The sequence below is a fragment of the Suncus etruscus genome, chromosome 12 (assembly GCF_024139225.1).
Source record: "Suncus etruscus isolate mSunEtr1 chromosome 12, mSunEtr1.pri.cur, whole genome shotgun sequence".
Classification (NCBI taxonomy): Eukaryota; Metazoa; Chordata; class Mammalia; order Eulipotyphla; family Soricidae; genus Suncus; species Suncus etruscus.
The window spans coordinates 58,739,202-58,763,806 of record NC_064859.1 but is presented as its reverse complement, the minus strand read 5'-3'; the positions used below and the strand labels follow the sequence as shown (position 1 = coordinate 58,763,806).

Below are 24,605 nucleotides of genomic sequence, written 5' to 3'. Positions count from 1 at the left end.
GGAGGAATCTCCATATTGCTTTTCATAAAGGTTGGACTAGATGGCATTCCCGCCAACAGTGAATAAGAGTTCCTTTCTCTCCACATCCCTCCCAACACTGCTTGTTCTTATTCTTTGTGATGTGTGCCAATCTCTGTGGTATAAGGTGGTACCTCATAGTTGTTTTGATTTGCATCTCCCTGGTGATTAGTGATTGCAATATTTTTTTCATGTGCCTTTTGGCCATTTGTATTTTTTGTTTTTTGTCAAAGTGTCTGTCTATTTCTTCTCCCCATTTTTGATGGGATTAGATTTTTTTTCTTGTAAAGTTATGTCAGTGCCTTGTATATTTTGGATACTAGCCCCTTATCTGATGGGTATTGGGTGAATAGTTTCTTCCACTCAGTGGGTGACTCATAATCCTGGGCTCTGTTTCCTTTGAGGTGCAGAAGCTTCTCAGCTTAATATAATCCCATCTGTTTATCTCTGCTTCCACTTGTTTGGAGAGTGTAGTTTCCTCCTTAAAGATGCCTTTAGTCTCAATGTCATGGAGTGTTTTACCTATGTGTTTTACCTTATGGTATCAGGTCTGATATCAAGGTCTTTAATTCATTTGGATTTTACCTTCATACATGATGTTAGCTGGGAGTCTAAGTTTGCTTTTTTGCAAGTGGCTAACCAGTTGTGCCAACACCACTTGTAGAAGAAGCTTTCCCTGCTACATTTAGGATTTCTTGCTCCTTTATCAAAAATTAGATGATTGTATGTCTGGGGAACATTCTCTGAGTACTCAAGCCTATTCCACTGATCTGAGGGTCTGTCTTTATTCCAATACCATGCTGTTTTGATAACTATTGCTTTGTAATAGTTTAAAGTTGGGTAACCTAAAACTCAATAAACTCACTTTTTAATTCTAGTGTTTGTTGTGCTTTCCATGGTAGTTGCTATGTAGGCAACCATATTTTCTGTAAAAAAATATGACACTAGGGCCGGGCGGTGGCGCTGGAGGTAAGGTGCCTGCCTTACCTGCGCTAGCCTAGGAGACGGACCGCGGTTCGATCCCCCAGCGTCCCATATGGTCCCCCAAGCCAGGAGCGACTTCTGAGCGCATAGCCAGGAGTAACCCCTGAGCGTCACCGGGTGTGGCCCAAAAACCAAAAAAAAAAAAAATATGACACTATACTTTAAGAATGGAGAAACCCTGTATCTCCTAGGCCAAGGGAATTTCCTCTCTAATGCCCCCCAATATTTACTATGCCATGCAGGAAAAGAAAAGGCCCAAAATAATCTTTTTACCTATTTATTTATTTTTTATTTTTATTTTTATCTTTTTTGACTTCTTTGTTTTGGTGTAGATATTGAAGTTGATGTCCCCAATCTTATTTTATGTTATTTTATCTTTCTCTTTCTTTTTGCTCTCTGGCATTGTTTTATTGCAGGTTCGAGACTATTATGTGGTGCTTGCCTTTAGTGCTGTAGTGCTCACTGGATATTTTATTTGATATTTCTTTTTGTATTGTTGTTGTATTTAAATTCCTTTTTTTCCTGTCCTCTCTCAAACTGAGGTTGAGAGCCTCTAGAAGGACTACACCCATTTTCCGCTTATTTGATTTTTACCCCACTTTATTGCTTTTCTTTTCTTCAAACAAAGCCACATAAGTTGAACTATCTAGTTCCACCTCTCAAATAGAGGGGGAAATAAGGGAGGGTACCAGGACCAAACAGATATATGATCACTAAGTAGTAAGGTAGACATAGAGGGGACCACTTATTCTAGCAGCCCGGGAGGGCGTGGTGGGGGATATGGGATGCAAGATGGGAATGGGGGTAGAGGCAGGGCAAATTTGGTGATGGTAATTTCCCTGATATAATGTTAATATGTACCTAAAATACTACTGTGAAACATATGTAAGCAATATGGTCAAAATAAAAATTATAAAAAAATAATAATAATTGCATTTCCTTCTGTCTTTAATTTCAATTTTACCACATTGAGCTACATGAAACTTTCAGCAATTGTGTTGAATAGTAGTAGTGAGAGAAGATATCCCTTGTTCCTTATCTTAGAGGGACACAGACAGCTTTTCTCCTTTTAAAGAAATATTGGCACTAGGGGCCGGGTAGGTGGCGCTGGAGGTAAGGTGTCTGCCTTGCAAGCGCTAGCCAAGGAAGGACCGCGGTTCGATCCCCCGGCGTCCCATATGGTCCCCCCAAGCCAGGGGTGATTTCTGAGCACATAGCCAGGAGTAACCCCTGAGCGTCAAACGGGTGTGGCCCAAAAACCAAAAAAAAAAAAAAAAAAAAAAAAGAAATATTGGCACTGGATTTTTTCTACATATTTTTGATTTAGTTGAATTAGCTTCTTTCTATTTTAGTTTTTTGAGAATTCTTATTCTGAATAAGGGTTGAGAGTTTATAAGATTCCTTTTCTGTTTTAACTGACATAAATGTTCAAATGATTTTCTTTAGCCTGTCTTTTTTTAATCCTTATTTAAGCATAATTATTACAAACATGTTTGTAGTTGGGTTTCAGTTAAAAAAAAATACATCCTCCTTCACCAGTGCAATATTCCCTCCATCAATGTTCCTCCTCCCTCATATCCTTCCTTCCCCACCCTCTATCTATCTTTGAGACAGGCATTCTATTTCTCTCACTCATTACCAATGTCGTGATAGTTGTTAGTGTAGTTCTTTCTCTAACTGCACTCATCACAATTTGAGGTAAGCTTCTTTCGCCTGTTCAATAGGATGTAGTAGCTTGCATTGATTGTGTCTCTGTTTTTCTGTCTATCTGTCTGTCTGTCTGTCTGTCTCTTTTTTATTTCTGTTGTTTGGGCCATTCAAGTGGGTGTGCAGGGCTGATTCCTGGCTCTGTGCTCAGGAACCACTCCTGGCAGTGTTCAGGAGGTCAAATAGTATGTCTGAGACAAAACATTGACCAGCTTTATCCAAGGCAAGGGCTTGCTGTATGATTGCTCTGACGACCCCTCATTGACTGATTTTCAGATGCCAAACCTCCTTCATCCTTGGAATGAATTCCACTTAGTTATGGTATATTTTTACATATTGTTAATTCTGTCTACTAATACTAATACTGTGCTTGAGGAATATTGTTTATAGCTGGTTCTGATACCAGAAAAAGACTTATATCATAAATTAAATTGCAAATTGTTATTTTGAGGTACACAATAAATTAGAATAATGTGCTGAAATTGTGTTTTTTAAATATTTGCCAGAATTTTTCAGTTAAAATTAGGACTAGAGATTTTTGAGAGGTTTAATTTAATAAATGTTATTAATTTAATTTTCTTAATAGGGCTATTTGATATTTTTTCTATTTTATGAGTTATAGCAACTTGTTCAGGTTGAAGAATTGGTGTATTTATTTTTTCATTTAATCTATACTTAGAGTTTTATGTTGTTGTTTTTCTTTCTTTTATCTTTTTTATAGTATTCCTTATTATTTATTTGATGCTTCTCTATTATCTAGCTATATTCCCTATTTTATTTCTGATATAAATCATTTAAAATTTTTATTTTTCTCTCTTTATAAAACTTTCTGGATATTTATATATTTCATTGCTCTTTATGTAGAACAGACTATTTATTTTATTAATTTTTCTATTGTTTCTATTTTTTAATTAACTTTACTTGAGTCTTTATGATTTCTTTCATTCTCCCTGGTATGATTTTATTTAGCTCCTACTTTTCCTATTGAAATGAAAACCTGCTATCTCAATACTTTTTCTCTTTTTTATGTGTGTGTGTTGGGGTCAACCCAGCAATGCTCAAGGATTACTCCTGACTCTGCTCAGGAAGCCATATAAAATGCCAGGGGTAGAATCTTTGTCTATCATATGCAAGGCAAGCACTTTACACACTATCATATCTCTCTGGCCCCAATATTTTTTCTTTTATGGTATTTGCAGTAATTCAAAAATGTTCCACTTCTTCACTGTGTGACTATGCCCACAAGTATTTATTTAGTTCAAATGTTTTGTTTTGATTTAGTTCAGTGTTGCTTTTGTTTTATTTGGTTTTTTGTTTGTTTGTTTGTTTGTTTGTTTGGAGTCACACCAGCTGTACTTAGGGATTTATCCTAACTTTGTCCTCATGGATAACTCCTAGTGCTGCTCAGGGACAATGATGACAAATGAACAGAAGTTGGATATGGGGGCCCGGGGAGATAGCACAGCGGCGTTTGCCTTGCAAGCAGCCGATCCAGGACCAAAGGTGGTTGGTTTGAATCCCGGTGTCCCATATGGTCCCCCATGCCTGCCAGGAGCTATTTCTGAGCAGACAGCCAGGAGTAACCCCTGAGCACCGACAGGTGTGGCTCAAAAACCAAAAAAAAAAAAAAGAAGAAGAAGAAGAAGAAGTTGGATATGTGCAAGGCAATTGCCCTACCCACTATACAATTTTTCAGCCATCGATGTAGGCTTTATTTCCATTAATACTTTTTGACCAATGAAGTGTTATGATATATTTTTCATTTTCCAAATGCTTGGATATTTTATGTTGTATGGCTGTAATTTGTTTCTATTTTGATTGTGGAAGATAATTTTCTTCATATGATTTCAATTATTTCAAATATGTTAATATTTGGTTATGGACCCAGGATAGAATTTATCTTATCTATCTACTGATCTTATCTATCTACTTTCTATGAATGTTTTAAATATATTCCATGTTTTTTAAAATAAATTTTACATAAATTTTGAATAGCTGTTATAGTTTGATGGTAGTGCTTAGTAGTTTTATAATGGACTAGTTTTCTGCCCATAGCAATATGCTGCATGATATTAGTTTCAAAGACTATGTGTACTATGATGGTCTCTATCCTTTCTGCTTGTGTTGTAGGCTAAAGCATCTTGATTCATATAAATAAATTCTATGTATACATACAATAATAAATCACCTTACACTGCATTTTTAGAGCATTATTTCTATTGTTTAATGGTGCTTGACTGTACCTATATTCCAATTGTAAGATGTGTATAAAGTTCTCTAACTATAATTTTGAATTTATAAATTTCTTTTCTGCTTGAGTCACTTTGTTTCACATATTTTGTAACCTTTTAGGGGCATACAATTAAAGATTATGAAGTATTAGTGAGAATTGACCCTTCTATTATGGTCATATTCTCTTCCAGAGAATCATAAATAATTTCTTTTAAATCTACATGTCTCCCAGAACCATACAGGGTACTGTATCTGCAGGGGTGATCACTAAGCACAGCCAGAAAAAAGCTCTGAATACTGTGTGCTGTATCCACAAAAGCAAAAAGTAAATAAAATTTACATCTCATATTAATACATCAATTCCTTTTTTTTTTGTCCTATGCCATCTTTCCCTATTCTTTTATTTTAATAAACTATCCTATGTTGTTCCAAAAGCTAGAACAAACAAACTTTTTATAAGATTTCTCTGTACTCCCTTGTGAGAGTGTCCAATTTGCCATCTTCTTTAGGATCCATTTTCTGACATAAAATCGAAAGAAAATTCATGCAATCATTGCTGACTTGTTTTTTTTTAGGTCTCAAGTTCTCCATAGGAGTCAAGTTAAAATTGTGAGCTATCACTAAATCTACTAGAGTTTGATCACTAGTCATACTTTTGAAGACAAAACAATATGAACATCCAAATGCACAGAGTAGCAGTAGGTGTATGATATATATCCTTAACAGAGTGAATTAGAAAAGCATTAAGAGAGATTCAAAAAACCTGTTATCTGCTTGTTTGACATGAAGTTGTATGACCTCCAACTACTAAAAAGAAGATGAAGGCAGAGGAATCTACCCAAGACACTAAATTTTACAGAGATTAAATGTTTCCTAAATTGACTATATTGAGATTTTAATCCAATTTGATATTTAAATAACTTGGATTTGCTACTTTTGTGTGGAAGAATAGAAGAAAGACATATTTAATGTAGGCAAATTAAAGACATTACATTTTTTAAAATTAATATCTTTATTTAAGTACCATGATTACAAACATGTTTGTAGTTGGGTTTCAGTTATAAAATAAAGAACACTCCCTTCACCAGTGCAACATTCCCACCACCAAAGCCCCCCCCATCTACATTTTTGGATATATGTGAGATCAGAATTCTACTTTATAGGTGCTTATCTACTGAGACTGAGAACCTAAGGGTTGGTATATTCTACCAGGTATTTTCTGTGGTTCATTTTGTGGTGTTTTTACTTCCATTTTTCTTCAAATGAACAATTCTAGTTATTTTTTCTTTTAAATTCTGAGTTCTTAAATTTTTTTTTAGTATTCCCTAGATTTAAGACCATGCGGTTGATATCTTGCAAAAATGCTTTTCAAGATATGTTACAAGATCCCTTTCACTTATTTTTAAGCACAGTAAATTCAGAAATTTAAATACTTTGGGTTGTCAAAGAATAGAGAGAAATGTTGATTCGACAATGGCAGGTCCCCTAAGCCAATACTTCCCATATTATAACCTCTATATCATAAGAAGCCTTGTATTGTCACCTAAACTTTATCTGAAGCATTTGGCAGTGAATGCACTTACACCAGGCCCTCCAACTAGTATGTGTTAACGTGGGAAGCCTTGAAAATGTCCTCCTACCTTCCAAACAATCTTCTTTGGGTGATTCTGAAAGACTTTCATTGTGCTCACTGATTCTGTGTCCTCACCTTTTGTTTCCACTTTGGAATCTTCTAGCATGCAGAATTGACACGTAAATTGTCTCCAGGATGGGAGCCAGAGCTATTCTCAGGACTGTGCTGTGGCTGAGCTGACACCAGTAAGTGTGTTCTATATGCCTATCTCCCTGACAGGAGCAGTATCAGGACCTTGACTTTAAGATGTTCTTTTGAATCATTGATAACCTTAAATCTGTCATTCTTATGTGATCTTTAATACATTTTCAATGTTTCTATTCCTACTGTTTTATTATAAAGGCCTAATCAGAGTATAAGAAATGATAGTAAGTGATTTACTTGACCATCTCACTACTAAGTTTACTTTCAGCTATTATGAACATGCCTACTTTCTGCTTTTTCTTATTTATCTAAACTTACAAAAGACAAAATAAAAAAACACTTTGCAAATGCCAAGATCTCAACAGGGCACTAATAGACCCGACTGAACAAAAGAAATAAATCCTTATTTAATTTTCAGAGATTATTTCTTAGAAGTATTATTACTCAGCAAGAAAGTTAAGGTTTGTGTGTGCTTTTGTGTGTGGATCTGTATGTCTATGTGAGTGTGACAAAGAGACAGAAAGAATATGAGAATGCTAGGTGACAATGGGACAGAGGAAGGAAATTTTAGAGATAGAGCAACCAACCAGTCAACACAAATACTAAGTTGAACTAGAAGAAATATCCAATATTCTAACTTTTTTTTTTGGTTTTTGGGTCACACCTGGCAGTGCTCAGGGGTTACTCCTGGCTCTACATTCAGAAATCACCCCTGGCAGGCATGGGGGACCATATGAGATGCCAGAATTCGAACCACCGTCCTTCTGCATGTAAGGCAAATGCCTTACCTCCATGCTAACTCTCCAGCCCCTGCAATATTCTAACATTTTGATCTTCAAAAATGACAATTTAATATGATACAACAAAAAATTATAATGTTCATGGCTTACTCCTGGTTCTGTACTCAGAGATAACTAACTTATTCTAACTTATCACTGCTGAAAATTATATTAGAGTGTACTTAAGTTGTGGGCACAGAGAGTACAGACAGAGGGGCTGAGACTTGCTCAAAATATCTTCCCCCTGGTCCTTCATTAGATAGCACTCTGCCCTTTCCAAGAATGTGTTTATCAAAAAGGCAAATGGAAACTTTGCTTTCTCTAGCACTCTGTTAGCATGCAACTTGAGATTGCCACACAGGTCTCTGTTCAGAGAATGGAGCCCAACTATTTATAATATTAATCCCAAGTCCGTGCCTCCCCTCAGGGCCTGATCTGCCAGAAAGGTCAGAGAGCATTCATTGCTCTGCTAGATAGAATGACCACTTTTCATCACAGTGCCATGGAGGGATCAGAGGTTATAATTACAACCTTTTCCAGAAAGGTGTGGGCCTCATTGCTTAGATCTTTTTTGGAAAGAAAAAAAATAAAGAGCGGGGGGGGGGGGGAGAAAATTTCTAAAAAGAAACAGTGGACTGTGTCCCTGATACATCCCAATTCTACCATTTAGCCTTCAGGAAAATCTTGCTAAGCAAGTCTCTTTTTATGTCAAAATTGACCCTCAAGAGATAGTGGGGAGGAAGTGGGCTGATCAGGTGCTGATTGCAGGTGCTGACCAAAACTAAGCACAGTAAAGATGATTCTGATTTCAAATGTTTAAATTTCAATAGAGCTCTGCTTTTATAGTTAAATGTTGTAGCCCAAATGAGGGAACCTTATATTCGCTGAAATAAAAAGAGAAAAGAAATTTTTACTCATTTGCCAGCTGATCACCTGATAGTGCTCAGGATTTATTCCAAACTCTGTCAAAGGTATCACTCCTAGTGGAACTAGCAGACCAAGTGTGATACTAGAGATCAAATCAGATTCAGCTGCAAAGAAAATGCTTTACCTCCTTGTCTAGTCTAGGCTAGATGCCTTTCTTAATGTAAGTAATATGAAAATAAATAAGGGTAGAAAATGAGGGCATGATTAAATAAAAAAATAAAGCAAAGGGAAAAGAAATTTAATTGTGGCCAAAAAATAAACATCACATGGCTTGTGTATATAATATTATAGTCATAATTATAACCACTTAACTAATTTAACAAAAATTTTAATAAAATTACACTGAATTTATGAGAAAGGAAAATAGAATGTAAGTGGAGCGAAAGGGAGAGGTTTAAATTAATAATATCTTGTCTTCCATAGAATAGACAATAGGAAATAAACTAAATTTTATAATTGAGAAAGAAATATTTAAAAAGGAAAAAAGCAATAAAAACAAGTTAATGAAGTATCAGAGATGTAAGTTACATTCTTTTTATCTCTAAAACATGGCAGTAAGAAGGGGAAAAGCATAAGATTGTCTTTTTTATATAACTGTGAAAGACTAGTAATTCAAATTAATCTCAATAAACATTTTTAAAAATTAATGATATTTTAAATAAATAAAAGTGTGCACATTTATGTATAAATTTGTGCATGTATACATATAAAAATTTAGATGCATGTATCTATAATAAAAATTAATTATATAAGATAATATATAAATGTTTCAATAGTAGAAGCTTTAGCAATCTCAGTAACAAAAAATGATTGTCTTTTTTTACTATAAACTTTTAGAAAAGATTTTTAAAACTATTTTTGGGTGTTGTCTCAAAACAAACAAAAATATGTGCTCATTATTACATTTCAAATATATGAAATTTATGGGAAGTCAAGATCATTCATTTGTTACTTCAATTAGATCATGGAAGGCTACCATGCCCAGTATTGGGCATAACTTTGCTAAAAGAATATAGATGGGAAGCTTCTACAATAAGAAAATTCGGAGAGGGCCGGGCGGTGGCGCTGGAGGTAAGGTGCCTGCCTTGCCTGCGCTAGCCTAGGACGGACCGCGGTTCCATCCCCCGGTGTCCCATATGGTCCCCCAAGAAGCCAGGAGCAACTTCTGAGCGCATAGCCAGGAGTAACCCCTGAGCGTCACAGGGTGTGGCCCAAAAACCAAAAAAAAAAAAAAAAAGAAAAAGAAAATTCGGAGTCGCAGAGATATCACAGCGGCGTTTGCCTTGCAAGCAGCCAATCCAGGACCTAAGATGGTTGATTCGAATTCCGGTGTCCCATATGGTCCCCCATGCCTGCCAGGAGCTACTTCTGAGCATAGAGCCAGGAGTAACCCCTGTGCACGGCCGGATGTGACCCCCCCCCCAAAAAAAAAAAGAAAATTCATGATGAAGGCACTAAAGCTGATAAGCTGATAAACTGGAGACAAAAGGTAAGTGATTAAAAATCAATATTTTTCTTATAATTTGGAACTATTGCATGATTTTTTTTTTTTTTTTTTTTTTTTTTTTTTTTTTTTTTTTTTGGTTTTTGGGCCACCACCCGGTGACGCTCAGGGGTTACTCCTGGCTAATGCGCTCAGAAGTCGCTCCTGGCTTGGGGGGACCATATGGGGCGCCGGGGGATCGAACCGCGGTCGTCTCCTAGGCTAGCGCAGGTAAGGCAGGCACCTTACCCTCGAGCGCCACGCCCGGCCCCTATTACATAGATTTTTTAAAAAATGTAACTTGACGAGACTGGCCGCCAAACAGAGCAGTGGCTGAAATGTCTTTTGGGTTATATATTGATCTGTGAGAAGAGTTTTGTTAAATAAAGTTAATACTGTGTTTAAAAAAAAATGTAACTTGAGGAACTGGGGGTGTTACTCACTAGTAGAGCACTAACCCTCCTTGTCTCCAGAAAACAAAAAGTATAAATCTCTTAAGTACTTATAATATTTAACTCAAGGCTGAGTTAGGGTCATTGCTTCAGCACTCATCTAGTGTTGTCTACCCATATTATTGTGTTAATATGTTAATATAAAATTATCACTTCCTGTGACCTTTAGGGAGTTAGTATATATGTATTATTCATTTTCCTATCCCCAATGCAGCCAGGAGCCATGCCTGGCATGTAGTAGATGCTGGAAATCAAAAAGGAATAAATTTCATGATTTGATATAACTTTAGCTCAAAGAACATTAAATTTCAGGGGAATCCTGACAATGTATGAAATTGTCTGGAAAGATGAGTATTTAATCACAAGAATAATCAAGTAGAACTGGAGTCCTTCTCTAGGTGAAGCTGAAAAGTAGATGACCTTGAAAACTTCTTCCAATTAACATTGCAATTAACATTGACTTCAACTATGAACATTAAAAAGTATCAGAAATATCTCTTGAGAATTATTGCTTCTATATCCTTATCTTTCTCAGCTAAATGGACAGCAGTAAACTAAAGGTCAATAATAGGACACATAGGACAATGATATGAGGGACAAACACTACCTAAAATAATGCACTAGAAAGTTCTATCTGGTTGAAATATTCCTGTCTTGAAGTCTTCGTTATCTTTACCTACCAAACCACCATATGAAAATTCATGAACAGGAAAAATCAAGAAGTGGAAATTAATAACTACTAGTTGAGAGTAGTTGCTATATTGCGTAGATTCAGGAAATACTGCCTGTTTCATAGCAGTGAGAATGCTGAACATTGGTCTTGAGAAATGGACAATCTGGATGGCAGGTCCTGTGATTTTGATAGGACAGGAATGCTGGCCAGTTAAGGTGCTCAGGAATGAGGAGAGCAAAAAGAGATCAACAACAAACAATTGCAAAACCGAATCTTATTTTTTATTGATTTAAAATAATATCTTTATTTGAGCATAATAATTACAAACATATTCATAATAAGGTTTCAGTTATAATATGTACAACCCCCCCTTCACCAGTGCAACTTTCAAACCACCAATGCCCCCATTTCCCTTTTCCAACTCCCCCTGCCTGTCTTTGAGAAATGCATTCTATTTTCTTTTTCACTATTATTGTCATGATAGTTGTTAGTGTAGTATTTCTCCAACTGAGTTCACCACTCTTTGTGGTAAGCTTCATATCATGGCTGGTCTTCTGGCCCTCATCTCTATTGTCTCTGGGTATTATTATTATACTGTATTTTATTTTTTTAAATCTCATAGCTGAGACTATTCTGTCTGTCTCTCTCCTTCAGACTTATTTTGCTTAGCATAATAGTTTCTATGACCATCCATTTTTAGGCAAATTTTATGACTTCATTTTTTCTAACAACTGTATAGTATTTCATTGTGTAGACACACCACAGTTTCTTTAGCCACTTATCTGTTGAACTTAAGATAAAAACAAATCTAACCCAATTAAAATAAAAATCGGAAGAAGCAGTGAACAGTCATTTGCTCAAAGATGAAATACAGATAGTCAAAAAGGCACATAAAAAAATGCTCCACATCACTAATCATCAGGAAGATGCAAATCACATCAATTAGGTATTACCTCATGCCACAGTCTGGCACACATCTCTCTCTCTCACTCTCTCTCTCTCTCTCTCTCTCTCTCTCTCTCTCTCTCTCTCACACACACACACACACACACACACACACACACACACACAACCAAGAACATCCAGTGCTGGTGGGGATGTGGTAAGAAAGAAACTCTCATTCACTGCTGGTGGGACTGTTGTCTATTCTAGCCTTTCTGAAAACAATATGGATATTCCTCAAAAAACTGGAAATTGATCTCCCAGATGACCCAGCATACAGTGGAAATACCCTGGAACACAATACAAAAATGCTATCTGCACTCTTATGTTCATTGCAGTTCTATTTACAATAGCCAGAATCTCTAAATAACCCAGGTGACAATGGATCTTATTTTAGATGGACATACTTGCTGAGCTAATTCTAAAGGATAGTTATTCCTATGTTGGGTTTGATTGTACATGCAGACCCAACCTCAATACATACTTTTATTATTTTTCTAAGTGAAAAATAATATAATGTGACTTTACCTCAATGTTAGTCACTGAGAAACTGATATATTTCATTGTCACTCACCTGCTCAACAGTTCTGCTATGAGGAGGAGAGCAAGTGAAGATAAAGGCGAAGTGGATAATAGGGAGTTGATAGGACATCAAAGGCTGGAGGTGCAGACAGCAGAGAGGAGGTGGTGAGCATGCTTCAGAGCCAAGTGCAGACCTCTCATGCATGCCTATTTTTATGCCCACTCTTAGCTGCTTGTGTCACTGAACCTTGAAGGCATCAGTTCCCAGAGTCCCAAAAGTCTATTTTAAGATTTTACTTTAATGCCTGACACCAACAAAAGACAGATTCTACAAATAGCTAAACAGAAAGAGCATATGTGGCTGCTTCATAATTTAACAAAAGCAGATATATTGTCTCCCTTACAAATGTGTAGGCTTCAAGGGATACAAGAAGTGTCTGTGATAAAGGGCCCCCAAGGAGTTCAGTGAGACTGTACATTAGGAAAGGCACTTGAGTTGCATATTCTGACCCAGGAATGATCCCTGAGCACAAAGCCAAAAGGACTTTAACAGCTGGAAGGGCTGTTATTTGTGGCCCCAAACCAAACCAATAAAAAATAAAAGAATTTCATAGGAGTAGGAGAATTTTATAGAATTTCGTAGGAGTAGTTCCATTGGGCCCTGTTATATACTTAACACCTTCCCAGACTTCCCCAACATGCACTAAGGATCTTTGGTCTGTTAGACGTTTTATACCTTTATTTAGTAAGTAATCTGTCTCCTTTTGAAGTTAAAGTTCTATATTTGCAAGAAAAATATTAAGGCAAAAGAAAGAACCACACCAAATGCTTCTCTGCCCTTTAAATAAGTTCTTAGGTTCCAGACACTACTAGTTGCAAAAGTAATTAGCAAGATTCTCTGTCCACTTGGAAAGAAATTCTTAATGCACAGGTAAGGCACACAACTGTCATCTCCCCATTCTCAGTAACTGCTGACCTTGAATGCTTAGATATCTAAACACATGAAGCTCCATGAGCAGGGCAGGCTGTTAGTCAGCCAACACGAAGAACAGGCCCTGAGCCCTGTGCAGGAGTGACCAATCGGATACCTGGGGAGTTTGGTTTCACTCTCTCCTCTGGACAAGGAGAGATCGTGCCAGAAGGATCCTTGGAAAAATGCAGAGGACTAAGATAGTCTTGCTCAATAGACTCACCAGTACAGAATTTAGAAACTGTGTCTTCCCCTTTCCCTGACTTTCAGACTCAACCAATAATTTTTCCTTTACCCTGAGAGTCCTTTGCTGTTCCTTCTCCCAAATCTCAAGTACTCAAGTTGAGTACTTGGCAAGAAAGAGAGAAAATAAGAATTTGGGATAGATTGTGGTCAGAAAAAAATAGTGTTTTATAACCATCTAGTCTGAGTATTGAGAAGACTCAGTCAGCCTGAAGAATACATTGAATTCCATGAAGACGTATTAAGACACACATTCCTTTAGAACCGCCAATTGCCAAGGTTTTTGTTTGTTTCTTGGAGCCAATAATGTGTGGGGAGAGATCATCTCTTTGAGACTGGAGAACAGAGGAGGGCTTAAGGTCAGACGAGACAACTGAGAGAATGGAAGAACATGTATGCTCATGAGGAGAATAGCATTGCCAATAAATTGTCATTCTAACCTGCAAAAAAACAGGCCAAGGATTCTCTGAAGTGAACACTTAGAGGGAACTCATGAGTACTCAATTTTATCAGGGACCTTCACAACTTACTGGCTGTGTACTGTCAATCAAAGATTAGACAAGAGGAGTGTCCTCTGGCAGATGCAAATCTTTCTCAAAGAACAGGTCCTCTAAGGCCATGCAAACATAGTGGAACTATCTCATCATTGGCAGCCAGACTGCTGTTCCAATAGATACTTTATAGTTTTATGTAGAGTCTTATTATGTTGATTGCTTAATTCTGTTGATTAGATAGCTATCATTTATCTGATTTCAACTGATGACATGCAAAAGTCATCTATAACACATAGCTTTATAAGACAAGATATATTCAGAAAAGAACATGCAAAATAATAGGATTACTCTTTTAGGAATGGGAAGAGTTTAACTTAAACATCAACACAATATTTCTATAAAAATTATGATATTGAAACTTGAGACATAGGCCTTGTGAACCAGCTGAGAGCAGAGATCTTGAAACTCTTATAATGTCCAAATGTCCTACCCAGTTTGCCTCCTTCCCACATCAAACTTGCCTAACTAAACACCCCACATTGGGAAATCTTAGAGCCTTCTGCTTTTCTATTCTTATGTTAGGGGTCATCTGTGTTCATTATTTAGTTATCATAGTATTCACTGTCTTCATTAGGGCCAGAGAGAGAAAGAGAGCAATGCAGAGTCAGAAGTAAGTTCTGAGCACCTCCGGGGTATAGTGTGCATGTGTCCCTGCATACTCCTCTCTCTCTCTCTCTATCTCTCTCTCTCCTACTCTCTCTCTTTCTCTCTCTCTCTCTCTCATCTTTCACACACACACACACAACACACACACACACACATACACACACAGAATGCATGGACTGTACTGATTGGGAGAGAATAAGAAAATTGTCTTTGGAAAAGGACGAATGAGCAACATTTCCAGCTGAGTCCAGTTTTCCAAGCCTAGATGAAGCTCTTTCTTGTATGCTATATTATACATCGATTCGGACCCATCAACCAAAGTTCCTATTAAAAACCCTCTTCCTGGAGAAAGAAGACTCAATTCTCTAAATCCTTCTTAAGTGCTTCAAACGACTCATTGGCACTACCTCTCCAACTGAACATCACTCCGATTGTGGGCTGAGCATTAGAATTTTCACAAGAACTTAATTAAAAAAAAAAAAAAAAAAAAACTTCCCTTGCACATCCAAACTAGCTCAAAAATTACCAGAACGCAGGTAATTTACAGGCACCAAACCACATTGAAAGGTCTCTGAATCAATAAGTAAACTATTTGAAGAAAAAAAAAATCCCTGAAAATGAGCCAAAGAGGTACAGCAAAAATGGGCAACCTTCCTTACCTGTAACCAACCAGGGTTACGAGGCAGGTTACGTGCCTTACATACACTTAAGGACTAAAATAAATCAATCAGCAAAGTTGAATATGGCCCAAACCTCCCATTATCACCCCCCTCAAAAAAGGAAAGAAATGTTTAAAATCTAAAATCAACATCATAATTTCCAAATCCTAATGTAAATGAAAATAAAGGCTCTTTAACCAAGATAGCACAGCTTGATAGGGCATTTGCCTTGCCTACAAACCGATCTGGGTTCAATCCCCAGACTCCTATATGGTTTCCCAAAGCACTTCCAGAAATGACCTCTGAGTGTAAGCCCAGGAGTAACCCCTGAGTACTACCAGGTGTGATGCAAAAATATAAAATAAAATAAAAATTAAAAATGCTCTTTGTTTAAAATTGAAAATTCAAGGTTATGAGAACAGAATATTAAATCTTTCTGTGATGAACTTGTGTAGAATTTGTGCATTTTCATTACAATTATTTAAGGTGTTTAAGACATGTTTTTGATGTTCATAAGTGTCATTGTTCTTTTAAGTTACTTTTTTATTTTGTTTTGTTGTGAGACACCCCTGGCCCCAAAATTGTCTCTTTTACAATTCCTAATTGTACAGTAAAGGAGTTGGGCTTTCTGGTATTGGCAGGCAGGTACTATGTTAATGATAGGAATGAAAGGAAATGAAAGGAATGCCCAATAGGATAGAAAGTAGGTCTTATTTTCAAGGTCATGGCTGACATTGAAAGCATTCTCTTAGTTTTGGAAAGTGGGTGCTAAAGAAAACTAAACACCTAAATAAACTTGGGAAGGCATTTCTGGTGACATTTCAGAGAAGCCAACTTGAGCCAAGTGTAAGAATTGCTACACACCACTATAGTCAATGCTATTATTTTTCTTTTAATAATCATTTTTAATCAATTTGATTTCAATATATCTATCATTTAAGTTTTATTTCTATTTTCCTTGATCATAAGACATGTTATAACTTTCAGTGACCTAAAGTATAAAAGCTCTTTTAATTCCAGGGGGTAAAGTAATCACCACTTCATTTGAAGTGCATTTTGGATTATATTTCTTTAAAAAGACACAAATAGAGATAGAGCATTTCACTGTTATTGGGAAGTCTGATCAGAAAAGTAGCAATGACTATGCTCAGCAAATATGTGGAAGAATCAAGCCATTGTCTATTATTAGTATGAGGATAAAATAGTGCAGGCATTCTGGGAAACAAGAGAGCAGATTCTCAAAAATTAAACTCAAAATCTATATAGGGACCCTCTGCCATTCCACTTTGAGTATACACCAGAAGAATAAAAGTGGTGTTTCAAAACAAATTTTGTGTTAATAGTAACATTTTTATAATAGTCAAAAGGGAGACACAACCCAAATGTTCTTATCACGGGGTAAAGAGGTTAAACAAAATGTAGTATACTCTTGCAGAGAAAATATTATCCATCCATTAACAAGAAAGACCTAAGACTTGTATTTTAATATTTGGACACTGAAGATATTGTGATTTGTGAAATAAGACAATCATAAAAAGACAATATATTGTTATTTTTCTTAAATAGGTTATCTGGATTAGTTAAATTTGTGAAGACAAAGATCAGAACAGTGGCTGGTCAATGCTAGAGAGCAGGAATGAGAAAACATTATTTAATAGTCAAAGAATTTTTGTTTAGGAAAATGGATATTTTCTAGAAATCAGATGATGGTGATGTTTATTTACGCAATGTTGTGAATGCACTTAACACCACTTAATTGAATACTCCAGAAATGGTTAAGGTGGAAAAATAAGGTGTATTTTTTTATCATTACTTTAAAAAAGATACAAGTGGAGAGGGATGGGATACAGGTAAATTTATCAGATTGTTGGAATAGTTGGTACAAAGTATGTTTGAGTTTCAAACCAATGAGGGCAAATATAATTTTATAGTCTTAGTAAGAATATGTTATCCCCTAAAATTGTTCTGTTAACCACGTAAAGAATACAGAATATCTTAATTCTAGTGACTTATAACGGAGAAGTGTGTTCTTAAGATATGCTTACTTTCTATCTCAAAAAATTTCCTTCCTATCCTGAGAAAAGCTAACATTTTTGTGCATTTCTTGTGGTCTGATACTAATAAATGTGAGTGGTGATGGGCAGAAATTAATGACTAGTAGAGCATTTTGCCTTACATGCAGCAGACTTGGGTTTAATCCCCTCGCGCATCCCATCACGTTCCCAACTAAGAACCACCAGGAGAAATTCCTGGATATAGAACCATGGAGTAACTCCCAATCAGCACTGAATGTAGCTCAAAAACCAAATAAATATTAACTGCCAACATACTTTCTAAAAAGTTATGTTTTTTAACAAAGCCCTGAATCCTTTTTTCTTTTCCTAAACTGTCGTTATACAAAAAAGCCACTAAATTTTATCTCTACTTCAATTCACCACGGTATCCTTTCAGCTATGTTGTATCTCTCCCCCACTGCACCCCCCAGCAAGGCCTCCTGCACTCCCTCTCCATCCAGTCACAGAACATCTGGGGAATGATTTGCCCTCAGCATATTCTTTACTTAACATTATAATCTCGACCCCGTTTCAGTGAACTTGGAGTCAAACTTCCATGCAAGGGTTTTGGAAAAAGGATTTGGTAACTAAATATCTTATGTGGTTTTGTGGTGCAAATCTTACCCACACACCATGTCTAAGTAGCTAATTTCATCCTGATTGATCCCAGCATGAACTGTGGAAGGGCAGAGCCTCCCAGGAACGCAAGGCCGACTTCTTGGAAACCAATGCAAAATGCCCTGGGGAAGGCTTGGGCCAAAAGGCAGTTTAGAGAATATTTTTAGTCATCTCCATTCTGATCAGTTTAAAGTTGGGAATTGAAGTGAACTTCACAAGTTAGCTGAAAATCATAGAGTACAGCATGCCCAAAGAACAGTCATCTGCAGTGAGGTGGAGTTGTGCTCAAGAAGATGTTGGCAACCCCCAAGGGCTGATTTCAGGGCAGCCAGTCACAAGGCTGGAGGTTCAGGGGGGTGAGATTTTCGGTAACTTGGTCCTCAGGAATCCTGAAGACAGCGCATGTTCCCCTCACCAGTATAAACATTTGTTGCTTCAGGTTCTCAACATTTCATGGACCACACCTGCCGATCTTCATAAAGCAACCAGGGCACATGATAGAGCAAGATGAACCTTCTTAAAGCCATGTTCCATGGATAATGAGGTGCTTCATGGCTGCTGTCAGTCAGAGGGAAAGGAGATGATGGAGGCAAGCACAGCGAGACCACAGGGGCAGACAGTGTGTGGGTGTTGTCCCTGCTGTTACTTTTGTAGCCAGAGGCTGCTAGTCATCGAGGGGTCATAGAGATTCTTTGGTTTTGCATTAAGGGACCATTTCCAAAAGTACACAGTTCTAACTCATGACTCTGTGCTCAAGATCGCTCCTTGTGGTGCTCAGGGGATCCTATAGGATGCCAATTATTGAACCTAGGTCAGCCTCATGCAAGGCAAGCACCCTATCCACTGTACTATCACTCTGATCCCTGACAGAAAACCTTTCATTTGTCCATATCCTTGGTAGGGGATGAGAAATGCACCTAGTAAGATGAATGATCTGTACATCTTTATGTGATTTCAGACTAAAGAAATAATAAAACAAAGTATGAATGTGTGTGTGAGAGAGAGAAGCAAATTGTCTGCCCCCGAGACAGGCAGAGTGGGGGTTAGGAGAAAAGGGAGGCATCAGTGTCAGAAAGGGGGCTTGGTGAAGGGTGGTGTACACTGTATGACTGAAGCCCAATAATGAACAACTTTGTCTCCATGGTGCTTAAATAAAGCAATTAATAAAATAAGAAAAAGAAAATTACAGGGAAGACTATTCTGTGAGCTAAACAGAATACAGAAGGCTCAACTAGAGCCAACCACAGTCTAGTAAATCCTCAGACACTGATTTTAGTAACACCATTGAGAGATATCATAATTATTAAAAATTGACCCTTATTGATCTAAATTTTAGTAATTCCATTTACCTTTGTGTTGGAACAACCAATATGAAATAAATTTGTTCATGCCTACAAGGGGCCAGCTAGTACATTCTTAGCCAATGTGCAGCAGTTTTAATAAAGACCATCTTTGTCAGATGTCAACAAAGGAGGGTAACACTTTGACAGGTAACAGGGTAGGGAGGGGAATTTACCAGCATAGGGACTGGAAAGAATAGAGCGATAGGAATGGCCTGCACGCACTTATGGGGAACAAGAAAAAGTGGGGGTGCAGGAGGAAAATAGAATGCCCAGAACGAAATCCTCACAGTCATGGGAAGACTATGCAAATTCTAAAAACTGTTTCCCAGACCAGAAATTCATATTTTCTCCTCCTCATTGAACTTAGAGGAAAATGAAAAGAAATAAATTGATAGTAATGGAGATCCTGCTGGAATAGACAACTTTGACACAGATGTCTCTGGTTCTTTTTTTATAATATAATAATTTATTGTGACCAATATGAATTACATGTTTTTTCACATTATATTTAAGGTACACAGTGATAGTGAATCAGGGTCATTCTCACCAAAAGTGTTGTCCTCCGTCCACTCCTGTTCCCAGCTTGCTTATGATATCTTTCCCCTGAGCCCCCCAGGAATGCTAGTATAACAGCATTATGATTATGTGTATATTCATTTGTGTATAGCTTGTTGTAGATTGGGGGTTCCCCCTTGATTCTAGTTTGTCGTTGATTTTGGGTTTGGTGTTTAAGGTCTGATTATTTTTTTATTTCCACTTAAATTTTCAAGCGACTGTTTGCTCCTGGGTTTTCCTCCCCCAACCCCTCAATTTATGAAGCAGAACAAGATGATTCAAGTTCTCTGGTTTTGTTGGAAAACAAAACAATTGAAAGGAACCTTTCTCAATCTAGTCGAAGCCAATGGCAAATATTATATTCAATGGAGAAAAACTTAAAGCCTTCCCTCTAAATTCTGGTACAAGATAAGGCTGTCCTCTCTCACCACTCCTATTCAGCATAGTACTACGAAGTACTTGTTATAAAGATTAGGCCAATAAAGAGATATCAAGGTAATCCAGATAGAAAAGGAAGAAAGTCAAGCTCTCACTGTTTGCAGATGACATGAAACTATACTTAGAAAACTCTTAGAACTCTACCGAAAAGCTTCTAGAAACAATAGAGTGCATATAGACAATGTGACAGACTACAAAATTAGCACACAGAAAATCAATGGCCTTTTTATACACCCATAATGATAGGGGAAGAAATGGACATTAAGGAAACAAAACAAAACAAAAAAACAACGCACATTGGCAAAAGAAACAAACCCACAATAGCAACAAGAAAAAAAAAACAACAAAACAATAATAAGGAAAGAAAAAAAGAAAAAGAAAGGGGAAAGAAAGAAACAGGAGGAGGGCTAGTGTGGCAAGTTTTTTGTTTATTTGTTATGTTTTTTGTATAGGCACAGTAAGTATTTGGGGATATTACAAAGGGAATTCCCTGGGCCTAAGAGAGATTCAGGGTTTCTCCACTCCTGAAGTTTACTGTCATGGTAATAACTATAGGCTCCAGACATGCTCATTATCAAATCCCAAGGTCATTTTATGGGTGCCAGGAAACATTCTGCTCAGTTGTGACTGTCTAAATCAGGTTCTTCTACTTGTTGCTAAAGCTCTCAAAATTAAAGAGAAGTAGAATTTGAAATTATACATACCTTCATGTTGTACCAACATTTACTTGCCTGCTCTTAGATTATTAGGCACACTATTGTCCACATCTTGATAACTTTTAGAGCCCCAATTCTCAGCAGATTCATCCATTCAGCAGGAGACATGTTAAAATTCTGTGTCTTTTGAAGACCTTTAGTTGTAGTGTTTCTAGGTTCTACTACCTGCAAGAAAGGTGAACAGATATGGGCCATAACAGAGCAATGTCCTAGTGGAGGTTATGACCCGAAACATGACCTTTCCAGATTCCATTGTTGCTACATTATTATCCTCATCATCTCTGCACTAATAAGCAGCTCTGGTGGACCAGGGCAAATTTCGCATGGCATTATCATCTACACCTCCTCAAATCTGTGGGGCGAGGCGCCTTTTCAGCCCATAAGTGCAGGTCCCTTTTGTCCACTCACATATGACTATCCTGCTCTAGCCTTTGCTCTTAATAAGATGTTCTCTATGACCAAGACTGAGGAGACACAATTTATGTTTTCTGATGGAGGAAGAACTAAAAGTAAAAATATAACATTTAACACACACACACACAAAATTTTTTCTGCTGAATGTTGTCTGCAATCTATGAACTCCCAAAAGAATTGCAGAAATATTAGGAATATACTTTTTTAAAGAGTTCAGTTTGAGAATTTCAGCAAGTTCAATCTGAAGAAAAAGAACAGACCTGTAATATGAATTCATGAATGTACAAGAATTATAATGAAATAATAAATACCATAGGTGCTGAAAACAATCTTTAAATCACAGGTGTTTCCCAGGGGTCCACAGTAAATCCAACAACTTGTGTGTCTCCTGGTCTGGAAATTCACAAACCAAGAAGTCACAAGCCCTGATTTCTTTTTTTTTTTATACCATTGCAAGTATACCATTGCAAGATATACTTCAATAATTAAGAGTTGATGAACACTTTGTTTTATCTAATTTGGGGTAATTGAATAAATTTTTCTGGATAGTTTAAGAAAAACCTTTGTGTAGATATATAATTTAATTTATCTTAAGCTAATGAATACTTTGGCATGGAATAGTTCAATCGATATAAGATACTAAATTTAGCTTTTTAAGAAAATAGGGTTTTTTTGGTGGTTTTTTAATATTTTTTATTAAACACCTTGGTTACAAACATGATTGTGGTTGGGTTTCAGTCATATAAGAGGACATCCCCAACACTAGTGCAACATTCCCACCACCAATATGTCTCAAATATCTCTCCTCACCACCCTGAACCCACCTGTACTCTAGACAGGCTTTCTTTTCCCTCATACATTCCATTTTAATTGATAGGTAGTTGACAATGTAGTTATTCTCTAAACTAAACTCATCACTCGTTGTGGTGAGGTTTCATGAAGTGTGGCTGTAACGTTCCAGCCCTCCACTCTTTTTGTCCTCTGAAAATTATTGCAAGAATGTCTATCATTTTTCTAAAACCCCATAGATGAGTGAAACCATATTTCTGCTCTTTCATTCTCTTCTCTGTCTTATTTCACGTCCAGCATAATAGATTCCATGTACATCCATGTATAGGAAAATTTCATGACTTCATTTCTCCTGACAGCTGCATAATATTTCATTGCGTATATGGTACCCACAGGTTTCTTTAGGTATTTATCTGTTGAAGGGCATATTGGTTGTTTCCAGAGCCTTGCTATGGTAAATAGTGCTGCAATGTATATTGGGTGTAAGGAAGGGGATTTTTCTATTGTATTATTGTGTTCCTAGGGTATATTCCTAGGAGTGGATTATAGCTGGAACCTATGGGAGCTCAATTTCCAGTTTTGGAGGAATCTCCAGTATCGCTTTCCATAAAGGTTGAACTAGACAGCATTTCCACCTAGCAGTGGATAAGAGTTCCTTTCTCTCCACATCCCTGCCACACTGACAAGCCCTGATTTCTGAATCTGGGGTCTCATGGTATCTTCAAGTCTCTCCCATCAGAAAATGAAAAACTGGGGGCTGGAGCAGTTGAGACACAAGGTGTCTGCCGCGGTGCTATCCCCATATGGTCCCCCAAGCCAGGAGCTATTTCTGAGTGCATAGCCAGGTGTAACTCTTGAGAGTCACCAGCTGTGGCCCAAAAACCAAAACCAAAAAAGTGAAGCACCTTGTTAGAAATGTTACACAAAATGATGGCTGGAATTGAATAAGAATGAGTCCAAATGAGGAGCCAGGTCATTTCTATGCATAGTGAAGGTATGGAGCCCTACCCCCAAAGAGGATCTTCAGTAATCCTGGCCTAGTGAGGATTTCTCTATCACTGTCATTGATAAGAGTGCTGGCTGTTTGAGAGCACACATAGCACAGCAATTAGCAAGTAGCTCATTCAGCCACTCATGTGAGGTCAGCTCCAAACCTATGATGCAAAATGATAGGAGCCTCTAAACTACTCCTTGGCCCACCCAAGGGCAGAGGCAACAGATGGCCATGAGCACCCTTCATTGTTGCCATGGTACCTCACTGAGAACATGCATGCCCAGCTATGACGATCACTCAGTTATGACCTCCCTAACAGTCAACCCTCTTAGCCAAGTTCTAGAAGTGTCTCTGATATGAAAGCACCTGAGGGATGAGTGAGAATGCCGTAATTGTTTCCAACAGGCAGAATTTGGGTAAGTAGCTGGCTCTACTCCGGAACAAGTGGGACTGTAGATACATTTTAGCCAACCCTACAGTGTTGGGGTGCTTCACAGGCACCTGAAAGAGCAATCAAACGGAAGGGAAAGTAGGAAGGGCAGAGAGGGTTCTGAAGCCCACAGGTGACTCCTATAGAACAGACCATCCACTCTTAGCCCGATTCCAACCTGCAAAAGGATTTCACTCACTTAACAGCGTTTTTGAGAATCGGGTCACTATTTTAAAATGGACCTTTATGATAAGACCAAGAGTAGGACACGTTTCTTACTTGTGCCAATTTAGGTTCAATCTCCTGCACCACTCAGCACTGTTAGGAGCGATCCCTGAACACAGAGCCAGGAGTAAGCAAGCCTTGAGCACTGCTGGGTGTTGATCACAAAACGAGATAAATAAATTAAAATGTTATAAAATAAATATAAACATATGATTTATAAAATATGTAGAATATTTATAAATAATTAAATGTAAAAAAATTCATAAATAAATTGTTGAATATTGTATAAATAAAATGTTTTTGTATTATATTAAATTAAAATTTTATTTTATAAAATATTTATAATATATAAATATTTTTAATATTTATTACATAAATTATTTAATAAGTACAATTGAGTAGTTTTTAGAGAAAAGACTCACTAAAATATATATTTAAATAGTAAACAAATAAATACCTAAGTCATAAGCTACTGAAATAGTTGACCTTAATCTTAAGAGT

General features: G+C 37.1%; 1 pseudogene; it reads left to right on the top strand.

Moving 5' to 3' along the window:
* Nucleotides 1-12,506: 12,506 nt before the first annotated feature.
* Nucleotides 12,507-24,605, top strand: part of LOC126024226 (hexokinase-1-like) — a 35,854-nt pseudogene continuing 23,755 nt past the window's right edge.